Source organism: Aquarana catesbeiana, linkage group LG13, assembly GCF_042186555.1.
Source record: "Aquarana catesbeiana isolate 2022-GZ linkage group LG13, ASM4218655v1, whole genome shotgun sequence".
In the NCBI taxonomy this organism is placed as follows: domain Eukaryota; kingdom Metazoa; phylum Chordata; class Amphibia; order Anura; family Ranidae; genus Aquarana; species Aquarana catesbeiana.
The window spans coordinates 54,980,942-54,993,600 of NC_133336.1; the positions used below are offsets into that span (position 1 = coordinate 54,980,942).

General features: G+C 47.7%; 1 protein-coding gene across 4 annotated transcripts in view; it reads left to right on the plus strand.

Moving 5' to 3' along the window:
• Positions 1 to 234: 234 nt before the first annotated feature.
• CEP170B (centrosomal protein 170B) overlaps positions 235 to 12,659 on the plus strand; it is a 161,130-nt gene continuing 148,705 nt past the window's right edge. For all 4 annotated transcript variants that reach the window (XM_073610711.1, XM_073610712.1, XM_073610713.1 and 1 more), the window contains exon 1: positions 235 to 507. The gene's annotated coding sequence lies outside the window, so the exon portion shown is untranslated. The remainder of the gene's footprint in view (positions 508 to 12,659) is intronic.

A 12,659-nucleotide genomic window follows, 5' to 3' on the forward strand; every position in this document is an offset into this window, starting at 1 on the left:
TCATATTTTGGTTCTTTCAGCTATGCAGATGTTCGGATTGACCCGAATGTATGAATACTAACAAATTTGTTAAGAACCGAATCGCACATGTCTAATAAACAACAAGTTTGAAAAATAGGCTTGGTCCTTAAGTGGTTAATATCACTTTAAATTCCAAGCCATTGATTGGCCAGCTATAGAGAGGACTGACTCAGGTGTCCTGTGCCTGCCTTCTCAGACTTCACCAGCAGATGGCGATCGCCTCCCCCCCCTCATTGCAGAAGAAGAATGTCACCTATCCTGGTTTTCCAAGCCAGAGGGGGAGGGTGGCCAGGCTGGTGATGTCATGAACCTGTCGTGCAAGTGCAGGCGGACTAGCAGGAGGGGAGAGGGTGTGTAGCTGGATTGCATGCATTACCTGCCTCCCTACACCTTCCTGCCTGCTGATCACAGCTACAGAGCTGAAGCCTTCCCTTCCTGCTGGATCCCAGGGGCTGCTGGGACCATCCTGTGCCAAACCCAAGACAGGTAAGTGGCAGCACCACCCCCCACCACCATCCTACATCATGTCACCCAGGGACATGGACACAGCTGATCGTCCATATTTCTGCTTGTGTGTGTGATCAGATGTGTGATCTGGACTGATACATTGTATGGCATTCTCTGTGCATGCTTTTTATTTCATTTCTATGTATGTGTAAGCTATAGGAGGGGGTGGGGGATGTGTAAATATTAACACTTTCACTTCTGGGAGAGGGTCAGGCAGCTAGATGCCCCCCTCCTCCTCCTCCTCCCCCCACCAGTGAAAGGGGATTAATGATTACATTGTGACAAGCAGAGATCTCAGGGAGGGGGAGTGGTTTGGATTTAAAGGGATCAAAATATTGCAGCTGCATCACATCTGTATCATCCGGCATGTCCGGTGCGCCTCTACTTGTCTGTGACCCCCCCAAAAGAAAAGACCTGATAGATGATCTGCTGTTACATTGTGTCTGTGCCAGTGAATAATACATGAGATTGCTGGGTTTGGTCACTGCAGGGCCCTGTGATTTTGTAATTCCCTACTGGGGGGGGGAAGAGATGATGAGCCGGCTGGATTTGGCAGATGTCTCTTCCCAAGGCATGGTTTGATTTCTTCCACCCACACTGCTTGTCTGACCGCAGCCTGTGTTTGTGTTTCCATCACACTCTGTGCTGTGACTTTATATTCCTCCCTGATGACAGGAGGAGAGAGGCCTGAACGCAGGATCGAGGGGGGGGGGGGGCGAAGGCGAGAAGATCCGACTTGTGGTTGTAAGCCTTCAAGTGTACCTGTCATCGCCCTGGAGCAGGCAGTGCAGGTCAGGCGGGTACTTTAGGGGGCTCATGCACACGGGCGTAACAAGGACCCCCTACGTTCAGATCCGTACAGCGCATATCTTCATTATCTGAACGCAGCAGTGCGGTGTATATATTACAGGCCTGGGTACACCGCTGCGTTGTGCTCAGTAATGTTGCGCTGCAAAAAATCGATGTATAAAATTCTACGCCCGCTGTCAGTTTTTTTTTTTTTTTTTTGCGTTATTTATGTGTATACACATGTATGTGGTGGGATTGAAAATTGAGCTAGAACAGGGGATCTTAACCTGGGGTCCATTGACCACTTAGGGGCCCATGGATGGGTTTCAGGAGGTCCATGAGGGTCAGATAAAAAAAAAAAAAAATAACATTCACATTCATTATACAGCCCTCTACCTCGTCCCAATCAATGATTTCCTATTGAAAGAAATGAATGAAAATGCACCCTGCCACTGCTTATAGTCCCGACCGCTAAGCGTCTCTTGACTCGTCGTTGGCCCATGTTTATCATTTAAATCAGAACTTCAAGGGTTTGTGAAGGTTCGTGTTTTTTCACCTTAAAGCGGAGTTCCACTTAAAAATGGAACTTCCGCTTTTCGGAACCCTCCCCCCCTCCGGTGTCACATTTGGCACCTTTCAGGGGGGAGGGGGGTGCAGATACCTGTCTAAGACAGGTATTTGCACCCACTTCTGGCATAGACTCCCATGGGAGTCTATGCCTCTTCCTGTCCCTCCGCGCTGTCTGCTGGGAACACACAGCTCCCAGGAGATAGCGGGGACCAGTTATGATGCGCAGCGCGACTCGCGCATGCGCAGTAGGGAACCGGGAAGTGAAGCCACAACACTTCACTTCCTGATTCCCTCACCTAGGATGGCGGCGGCAGCTGCCGAGAACCGAGCGGGTTCTCGGCATCGGCTGCCGACATCGCTGGACCCTGGGACAGGTAAGTGGCCATTTATTAAAAGTCAGCAGCTGCAGTATTTGTAGCTGCTGGCTTTTAATATTTTTTTATTTAGGCGGTTTAGGTGGACTCCCTCTTTAATGCATCCTATGCATAAAAGGGGTTGTAAAGGTTCATTTTTTATGTTTTAAAAATAACAAACATGTCATACCTACCTCCCACTGTGCAGATCGTTTTGCACAGAGTGGCCCCGATCATCCTGTTCTGTGGTCCCATGGCGCCTCTCTCGGCTCCTCCCCGAAATAGCTAACCCCCTCTGGAAGCTCTCTCCTGAGGGGGTTATCTTGCGGGCGCGCTCCCGTCTCATACACTCTGCGTCCATAGACACAGAGTGTATGTCTCGGTCCCGCCCCCCCCGGCGGCCACGTCATTGAATTTGATTGACAGCAGCGGGAGCCAATGGCTGCGCTATCAATCTATCCAATCAACGCCGAGACTCCGCGGAGAAGAGGATGCCAAGGACGAGCCGAGTAGGTAAACGGACTTAGGTAAGTAAAACGGGGGGGCCCGTCATTGCCAGGTGTTTTTTCACCTTAATACGTAGGATGCATTAAGGTGAAAAACACGAACCTTTACAACCCCTTTTTAAGGTGAGAAAACACCTGTCAGTTACCGGCCCCCCAGCCCCCCAGCCCCCCGTTTTACTTACCTGAACCCTCCAACTTGTCCCATGGGGACGTGCCGTCTCTCGGCCAGGGGTTTTCAGCTGTTGATTGGACAGATTGATAGCAGCACAGCCATTGACTCCCGCTGCTGTCAATCAATTCCAATGACACGGGCGCCAGCTGGCAGGGATGTGTCCGGTGTTCTGACATATAGTGTCCTCCTATCAGATAGTGTCCGCCCCGTACTGCGCAGGCGCAGCGCCTGCGCAGTACGGAGCAGCAGGAGATGCCGAAAATGCCCGAAGTTGATCAGCTGACCATCAGCTGTACACGGCGCTCGGGCACCTGTTAGCGATGGCTGTGTAAGAGGGCCCCTCGCGGGCTCGCTTCGCTCGCCACGCTTCGGGCACGGCCTCGCTGCGCTCGGCAACTATTTATTCTAACTCTATGTCCACTTGGATAGTAGGGAATGATCCTGGACATAGGGTAAGAATAAATGCGCAGGCGCCGTGTACAGCTGATGATCAGCTGTTGAACTTCGGAGACTTTCGGCGTCTCGTTTGTCCTCCGTACTGCGCCTGCGCAGTACAGGGCGGACACTTCTGGATAGGGGACTGTATTCGACAAGACACCGGCATTCGTGTCTATGGACGCCAAATGCTGGACTGGGGAGCGCACCCGCAAGGTAATCCCCTGGGAGAGAGCTTCTCCCATGAGGTTATCTGATGGGAGGAGCTGAGAGAGCCGCTGAGGGACTCCAGAAGAGCAGGTTTGGGGCCACTCTGTGCAAAACGAGTTGCACAGTGGAGGTAAGTATAACATGTTTGTTATTTAAAAAAAAAAAAATTACCCTTTAGTGTCACTTTCAGTCTCCATACTTGTCTAATAGTCTAGTGCTGGCATTTTCTTTGGTTCTGGTCTTCGGGCCTCTCCATTGACCGGCAACAGGCCATAATCCTGGCGCTCATAGACTAGCCCGGGCCCGTGAGCAGACAGGTAGGGGCATTTTATTGCAGAACAGACAGTGCATGTTTCTTTTGCAATAAAAGCCTGCCTGCTCACAGTTTTTTTACAGAGGGACTTTAGTTCCGATTTGAATTTGTATCATTGTGGCGGTCCATAGCTTTTACCAGATTTTTAAAGAGGAAGTAAACCCTCATGGGTTTACTTCCTCTTTGTTTCCCTGCAAAGGTAAAGCATAATGGGCTACTATGCATCGCATAGTAACCCATTATGTGTCACTTACCTGACACAGGAGCCTGCGATGTCAGCGCTGTCCCTTCCACGAAGCGTCCATCTTCTTTCCGGGTATCGCGGCTCTGGCGCTGTGATTGGCTGGAGCCGCGATGGCATCACTTCCGCACAAGCGTGCTGGTGCCACTAACGGCATGATCGATGTTAAAAACGGCACGCTCAGTGCGGATGCGCCGTAGACATCAGTGCCTGTCTTTTGGAAATATCTCCTAAATCATGTAGGTTTAGGAGATATTTCTAGCACCTACAGGTAAGCCTTAATCTAGGCTTACCTGTAGGTAAAAGTGGTCTGTAAGGGTTTACAACCACTTTAAAGGGGGGTCTGTGATTCAAAAAAAGGTTAACTACTTCCCACCCGCGCTCTAGGCGAATGATGGTGACAGCGCAGGCTTACTTTACAGGGGGAACGCCATATGACGTCTTCCCGTGATCCTGCAGCGCGCTCTGTGATCTCTGAGTCCTTTTGGACTCAGCCAATCAAGGATCGGGGTAAAGGGCTAATCACAGCGGCCCTTTACCATGGGATCAGCTGTGTTCAATGACAGCTGATCAATATGTAAACAGAAGCCGGTTATCGGCACTCCTTTCCTCACGCTGTCAGAGGGATAACCAGCTTCTGGTTAAGGGACATCTACACTGATAACCAGTGTCCTGATTATCAGTGTAGTCCAATTCGTGCCCACCAGTGCTGCCAATCAGTGCCTCCTCACCAGTGTCACCTATCGGTGCTGCCTCATCAGTGCACATCAGTGAAGGAGAAAAATTACCTGTTTGAAAAATGTTATATGTTAATTACTTAAATGAATTATTATTTAATGTTTTGTTTTTTTTAAAAATCTTCGGTCTTTCGTTTTGTTTAGCAAAAAAAAAAAAAACCCTGGTGATTAAAGCGGAGTTCAAATACTGCAGCTGCTGACTTTTAATAATCAGACACTTTCCTGTCCCAGGGTCCAGTGATGCGGGGGAACGAAGCCCCGCTTGTCTCCCCCTCCTCTCTGCGGCGCCGGAATTGTAACTGTGGGCGCCCCGGCTGTGGCTTAACAGACGGGCACCCACTGCGCAGGCGCGAGTCGCGCCGTGACTTTTCCCAGATAATTGCCGAGAGGGAGGGGGGAGAGGTGATCCCCCCTTCCGGTGCCACAGTGCGCCGGGAGGAAGTGGGAGCTGGGACCCTCTGAAAAGAGCGTATCCGCTGCCCCCCAAAAAAATTACATGCCAAATGTGGCATTTCAGGGGGTCACCTCCATTAAAGCGGAAGTTCCGTTTTTGAGTGGAACTCCGCTTTAAATACCATCAAAAGAAAGCTCTATTTGTATGAAAAAAAAAAAAGGATAAAAATTTAATTTGGGTACAGTGTACCATGACCGCGCAATTGTCAACGAATGATTTCTGATTCAACAAAATGATCCAATCAAACATCAGAGTGATGGTTTTGATCGACCCAAGATGATCAGTTTGGGCGGAAAAAATAGTTCATGCAGGGTTGATCGACAGTGTTTTTTCACGTCCTTGTGAATCACCTACAATTGATCGCCATCAATTGAAGCTGTAGGTCCATTTTTGTCCACCACAGCAGATAATCTTGGGTTGATCAAAACTGTCACTACCTCTCCTCCATCATTTAGCATTGCCATTTAGTCTTGTTTAATCAGTGTCTGATTCTATTATTTTGTTAAATCAGACATCAATAGTTCAGTTTTATCACATCATGTATGACCATCATAAGGCCTCATGCACATGGGTCTCTGAGGCCGTACAGCAGCATGAAATGTGGGTGTATTTCCCTGCCTGGGTGCATCAGGTGCTGCATATAGCCATCCCATAATGATTATTGGCTGTTGATGGGTACACATGTTGATAAATTAATAATTAATATTAAGCTCTTTTCTCCCTGTGGGCTCAGAATGCTTTATTTTCTGTATGGGCAGATGGTGAGGCGGCCATCTTGGACACACTCAGAATATGCTAAAGCCAATCAGCCTTCCAGTGTGTCTTTGGCGTATGGGACAAAACTCATGCATACTCCATGCAGATAGTTTAATAGGACTCGAACCAAGGAACCCAGTGTTGGAAGGCAGAAGTGCTAACCAATGAGCCACTGCATGCCCAAGAGCCACAGGTGTAGCACACGGCCGCCCATAATAAACAATGGCTGTATATGCCAATACCTACATAAATGTGCTTGTGTATAAAGATAGGCCGTCCACGTTCAGACATAGCTCCCAACTGTCCCTGATTTTGAGGGACTGTCCCTGATTTGGAGCAATGTCCCTCATTTCCCCTTATTTGTCCCTCATTTTGGTCTTATCTATGTAGTTGTAAATAAAATGCACTTCATCTTTCAAAAAGTGTTTCCCAGTGCTAAACCTTTCATCCAATTTCTAAATTGCTACATTTGTACATTTTAAAAGCCAATATAAGAGCCCTTTCACACTGAGGCGCTGCAAAAACGCCTTAGTGGTTTTACATCGTTTTTACTGCGTTTTTGGGGCACTAGTGGTAAAATGACCGCAACGCTGCGGCCGTTTTAACTGCGTTTTTCAAGCGTTATTGAAGCATGGGCATTAAAGAACAACCCCACCTCCCTACATGTAGATGCTCTCTTTTCTGCTTGCATGTTTACCTTTTTGTGAGATCATGTGACTTTTCCACAGCTCAGGGCGGATTATAGGCGCTATTCAGGTGTTTTTACAGCGCTTTCAATTCATTTCAATGGAGAGGGGTGTTTTTGAAGCGCTTTTTTCAACGCCCAAAAGCTGCTCCAAAGATGCTGCTTGCAGGACTTTTCTCAACGCCCCGCCAGCACAACGCCTCAGTGTGAAAGGGTCCATTGAGATGCATGGGGAGCGTTTTATGAGCGTTTTAATAGCGCTATTTTTAGCGCTAAAACGCTGCAAAAACGCCTTAGTAGGAAAGGAATAGTAGTGGTTAAAAAAAAAGTCCTTGTGGATTTGATTAACCTTTTTTTTGGTTAAGTCTCCTTTAAGGGGGTGTGGCAGGGGGTGTGTCCTATGCCCTCATACGTTTCTTAGTAGGTGTCCTTCATTCCCATCTGAAAATGTTGGGAGGTATGTTCAGGGTGGTATGTCAGAGCTCTGAGGAAGAAGGTTAATCCTTCGAAACGCGTCAGCCAGCAGAGTCCCATCTAGGACCCCCTACCTTGGTCTGGTAGTCCAAGCGATTTCAGAGAGACTAGCCACTCATGTGGCTTGATGAACGAATTTACAAGTCTTTGTTTGTGATTGAGCATCTTTTTGGGTTTTATCAGATTTTTTATAAATTTTTTTGGATAATGCACTAGGCCAGTGCGCCCTTTTTCTTTTTATTTATATTCCTCCAGCCCTAGAGGGCAGCAAGGCAATTGTTATCCATTTTTTGTCCTGGTTATAGAGCCCCATGGAGTCAGTTCACTGATGTGCAGGAGTACGTTATTTCATTTGTATGTCTGTACACATGCATTTGCGTATGCAAGTACTGGCACGTATGTCCCCGTCCCCCCCCTTCCGTCCTGCCCGCAACCTCTTGGGACCAGTCACAGGAAACTGCAGAACCATTCACAAAGCGCAGCACAACTCGTGCATGCGCAGTGGGAAGCCGGCTGTGAAGCTGCAAGGAGTCATGCCGGCGCAGGGGACCTAAAGACCAGCAAAGAACCGGTTCGGGTGAGGATGACACTGAATCCTTTAAGGCCCGTACACACGATCCGTAAATCGTACGAGAAGTACAGCTTTCAAAGCGATCGTATGATAATCGGATTGTTGGTATACAGCTTTCGAGAGCCGAACGTGACAGTTCATCCGATATTTTCTGATCGGACAAGCACGAAAATATTTCTCGTACGATACCAGATCATATGATTTTTGTTTAATCAATAAAGTAATCATTCGAAAATACAAAACAAATACACTGCAACACATTACATCACTTCCGACTTTTTTTTTTTTTTTTTTTTTTTATTTTGTCGTATGACGATTTTCGTAACTAGTAAACTCTTCATGTTCAATATGCGACTAGCATGCAAAAAAACAAAACAAAACGGATGATCTGTCATCCGATTTTCGAATTGTGTGTATGGGGGCTTTAGATAGGAAATAAGTGTCCTTATATTAAAAGTCAGCAGCTACAGTATTTGTGGCTGCTGACTTTGAATTCTTTTTCTAAAGACTGAAGAACTTCAGCTTCAGAAGATTTATGACCAGGCCATTTTTTGCAATACCGCACTGCATTACTTTTGACAATTGCGCGACGGTGTACACAAATAAGATTTATGTCCTTTTTTCGCACAAATAGAGCTTGCTTTTGGTGGTTTTTGATCACCTCTGCGGTTTCTATATTTTTAATTGTTTTATTTTTTTGTGCTATGAACAATTTTGGAAAAAAAACCCCAAAAAACTATGCTATAAGAGCCCTTTCACACTGGGGCGGGGGCGGTGTCGGTGGTAAAACGCCGCTATTATTAGCTGCGTTTTACTGTCGGAATGCGGCCGCTAGCGGGGTGGTTTTACCCCCCGCTAGCGGCCGAGAAAGGGTTAAATACCACCGCAAAGCCCCTCTGCAGTGGCGCTTTGCCGGCGGTATAGCCGCGCCGTCCCATTGATTTCAATGGGCAGGAGCGGTAAAGGAGCGGTATACACACCGCTCCTTCACCGCTCCGAAGATGCTGCTGGCAGGACTTTTTTTACCGTCCTACCAGCGCATCGCTCCAGTGTGAAAGCCCTCGGGGCTTTCACACTGGAATGAAAGTAGTGGCACTTTCGGGTCGGTTTGCAGGCGCTATTATTAGCGCAATAGCGCCTGCAAACCGCCTCAGTGTGAAAGGGCTCTAAGACATATCAAATAAAATTTAAAAAAAAAAAATCGAATTTCTTCACAAATTTAGGCCAATATGTATTCTGATACATTATTTTTGTTAAAAAAAAAATCCCAATAAGTGTATATTGATTGGTTTGTGCAAAAGTTATAGTCTAGAAACTCAGGAATATTTTTATTCATTATTATTTTTTTACTAGTATTGGCAGCGATCAGTGATTTATAGCGGGACTGCGACAATGTGGCGGTCTTTCGGACACTGACACTTTTTTGACACTTTTTGGGGACCAGTGACCCTAATACAGTGATCAGTGCTAAAAAATATGCACTGTCACTGTACTAATGACATTGGCTGGGAAGGGGTTAACAGGGGCAATCAAAGCGTTAACCGTGTGCCCAGCCTGTGTTTTACTAGGGTGTGGGAGGTGCTTTTATTAGGGGATGACATGGATCCTAGTCCCTGCTTTGCAGCAGGAGGGACGGCTGTGAACACCGATCTCCCTGTATAGCTGATAGCCACTTCTCTCCCTCCCGCGGCTGTCGGCTAAAAAGCTATACAGGGAGATTGGTGATCACAGCTGTCCCTCCTGCTGCACCGATCATCCCAGACTGTTCCCTGTATCCTCCTCCAGCCCCCCTCCGTGTCCTTCTTCTATGGCTCCCCTCCTTCTCCGCCCCCCTCATCCCCCACAGCCGGATTCCCTCCTCTCCTCTCCCACCAGCTGTGGGGATCTGTCAGGATGGAGAGTGGAGGAAGGGACCGGTCATTTACCGTTCCCAGCCTTTTCTGAATTGGACACAGTGAGCGAGACCGCTCCTGTGAAAACTGAGCAGAGTAACCTGTGTGTTACTCTGTTCAGTGTATGAATGGACAGGAGCCGCTGTCTTATGTCCATTCATCTTCAATGCTGAGAAAGGGACTGGGGAATCTGTGTCCTCAGTCCCTTTACCTGTCTCAAGGAGGAGATGTCAGGGGTCTGTTTAGACCCTTGATATCTCACCAAAGCCCCCCCCCCCCCCCCAACAGGGTTGATGCAAAAAATATTAAAAAAATGAAACTGTAAACAAAAATTATAAAAAATTGAATTTTAAAAAAATTATAAAATAAAAAACTACTGACACCACCCCCTCCCCCCAAAAAGCATTTAAAAAAAAATAATTTGGAAAAAAAACAATATGTAAAAATAAAAACTACTGTCACCATCCACTGCCCTACTGAAACCATCACCACCACATACTCTCCATCCCTTCCCCAGAAGCACTGTGAAAAAAAAATATAAAAAAAATATTTAAAGAAAGTAATAAACGATAAAATAATAGAGATAATTATAAAAACTACTGACACTGTCTACTACCCTCATCCCCAATCATTGTGAAAAACAAAAAAACTAATTAAAAAAAATAAAAATTGTGAAAAAAAAAAAAAAATAATAAAAATAAAGAACTACTGATACCGTCCACTGCCCTCCTTACTGTGCCTCACTCACCAGCCCTCCTGGCTGCGACCAGTTATCCTCCCTGGATTCTCTTAGCAGTGCACTCCCGCTGTCCCCTCCTCGCTCTCTCTTGTGCCTCCGGTCCAGGACATTTTTCATGTGTTCCTGAAGGTGGTCCCGACTGCACCCAAGCCCAGGCCCAAAGTCACCCCCCCCCAGACTGGGGAGCTCCCTCAAAAGCCCCGACAGCCTCCGCACCCTCTCACTCCAGCTCTTCCACCCAAACATCTCCTCCCCAGTTGGCCTGCCCCCTGCAAATCTGGGGATTTGTCAGGGCTCCTCAAACACCCCAGGTGGCTCCACCTCCCCTCCCACCTCTCCTTCCAGAAAGCACTAGAAGCCTATGGGAGGTCCTGATGACACCCCCTGTGAGTCACCCAGCTCTACCCTGAGCCACTCCCTGCTCACAATGGAAACAAACAGGCCTAGCAAACAGCTAGGCCTGCCTAAATTTACCTATCCTCTCTAGCACACTACTAGAGGGTGCTACATGAGTATGATTAAATGTTACTGCTGTGGATGACTGATCCTTGAGCAGGTGCAGGGGCAGTGGGATTCATTGACAGTGTGTGAAGGAACAGCGGTTTTCATTGCCCAGAGCAACCAACCCCAACTTATTGCTCAATTCTCTCTTTTTTTTTTTTTGTGACTGTGACATTGCGGCAGACACATTGGACACTTTTGACACATTTTTGGGACCATTCCCATTTATACAGTGATCAGTGCTATAAAATTGCACTGATTACGGTGTAAATGTGACTGGCAGGGAAGGGGTTAACACTAGGGGGGTGATCAAGGGGTTAATTATTTTTCCTAGGGAGTGTTTCTAACTGTAGGGGACTCACAAGGGGAGGAGACCGATCGGTTTTCCTCTGTACTGGGAACACACCATCGGTCTCCTCTCCTCTGACAGGACGTGGATCTGTGTGTTTACACACACAGATCCACGGTCCTGCTCGGTGAACGAGCAATTGCTGGTGCCTGGCGGACATCACGGCCGCCGGGCACGTGCATTGGGTCCCGAGCAATGCGGCGGGCGCGCACGCGGGCCCCCTAGTTGGCCGGGAGGCCCAGGATGTCACATGACGCCCGCCCAGGATGGGAGATCTATTATTACTATCTACGAGCGGGTAGGGACGTGGTTAAGATAAAAAAAACCTTCTGCCTTTACAACCCTTTTAAAGTGATTGTAAACGATTGCTTTAAAAAAAAATAACATAAAATAACAAACATGTCATACTTACCTGCTCTGTGCAAGGGTTTTGCCCCGCCGGTGCTCTTGGCTCCTCCCCTTACTTGGGTGCTCCCACAGAAAGCCGCTTTCTATGGGGGCACCCGTGTGGGTGAGTCCCGCTGCTGTGTCCATTGACACATACAGTGGGACTCTGCCCCACTCCTGTGTCACTGGATTTGCCTGACAGCAGTGGTAGCATGGCTGTCAGCATTGCTCCTGCTGCTATCCATCTGTCCAATGAGCTTGTGCACATTGCTGGATCGGATGGGCCCAAGTAAGAAAAGGGGGGGGGGGGCTCTGGGGGTTGCTGCAGCAAAGAAGGTTTTTCACCTTAATACATAGATTGCATTAGAATGCACTTCTGGCCCCCTTAGCCTAAAATGGGAGTGCATGAAAAATGCACAAAAAAGACGTACAATTGTGACCCTAGGATAGGGGCTTATTCACAACGATGGGTGCTTGTAGCAATCTGTAGAACTGCTGGGGTGCATTGTGTAGGGACTATGCAATGCGTTGGAAATAATACTACATAAGTCAGATCGCCTTTCTATGCATTGAGCAATGCTGCCCAATGGGGCTGGTGTGAGCGGGCCCCAAGTCTCTGCTCTGGGACAAGCATATGCATTAGAAAGTAAGCGCAAAACCAGAACTCCTTATCTGCATGCTGGTTCTGGATCAGTTAAAACTGATTGAAGCTAGTGGGTCAGCCTGACAGCCAGGCAGCTAGCATTTTTCACCAGGAGTAGTCAGCAGCAGCATCCTGCATTTCTTTTTTGGGGTTTCCCTTTAAGGCTGTTGAACTACAATAAAATGCTGTGGTAATGGCGGTGATGGCCGGGATGGTCTGGAACATATTATTATGTCCTGTGGAGCTCTGGAGGGCTGCGAGTACCCAGCGTCTGTCTCAGGAATTCCTGCACATGCTTTGTGTGTGTCGGTTGTTAGGAAGATTAGGGACTGTTTATTCCCGGAGCCTTAGCAG